We start from the raw sequence: 544 nt of genomic DNA, 5'->3' as shown, positions 1-544 counted from the left end.
TTATTCCTTCTTCCCTTTCATCTATCAGTTTCCTTGGTTATTCCCCTTCCCTCTTCCCCCCAATTTTCCTTTTCCTCGCTTTTCTCTCTTTTCCCTCACTCCCACCTCTTTGCTTACCCCCACCCTTGGCTCTTTCCCCCACTTCCCCCTTTCGCTCTTTCCCCCACCTCTTTCCTACACATATTCTCTCCCTCCTTCCTCCCCCTTTCGCTCTCTCCCCTACCTCCTCCTCCACCCTCCTTCCTTCTCCTTCTCCCCACCTTCACGTTTCACCCTCTCTCCCCTCCCCCTACCCCCTCCTCCCCTCTCCCTCTCTCTCTCCATCTTCTCCTTTTCCCCTCTCTCCCCACCTTCTCCCTTTCCCCTCCCCTCTTCTCCCTTTCCCCCTCCCCCTTCGCCCTTCCCCCTCCCCCTTCGCCCTTTTCCCCTCCCCCTTCGCCCTTTCCCCCTCCCCCTTCGCCCTTTCCCCCTCCCCCTTCGCCCTTTCCCCCCCTCCTTTACCCCCCCCCCCCCCCCGTTAGTCTCATAACACATTATGTTCAGA

General features: G+C 58.5%; 1 protein-coding gene across 1 annotated transcript in view; it reads right to left on the bottom strand.

Annotated features, from left to right (window-relative positions):
- The window catches only part of LOC119591708 (transcription factor SOX-8-like), a 9,449-nt gene that overhangs the window by 2,119 nt on the left and 6,786 nt on the right, over positions 1 to 544 (bottom strand). The window lies entirely within an intron of this gene.

The sequence above is a fragment of the Penaeus monodon genome, chromosome 29 (genome assembly GCF_015228065.2).
Source record: "Penaeus monodon isolate SGIC_2016 chromosome 29, NSTDA_Pmon_1, whole genome shotgun sequence".
Lineage (NCBI taxonomy): Eukaryota > Metazoa > Arthropoda > Malacostraca > Decapoda > Penaeidae > Penaeus > Penaeus monodon.
Note: the sequence above shows the minus strand (reverse complement) of the source record. Positions and strands in the feature narration are given on the sequence as shown.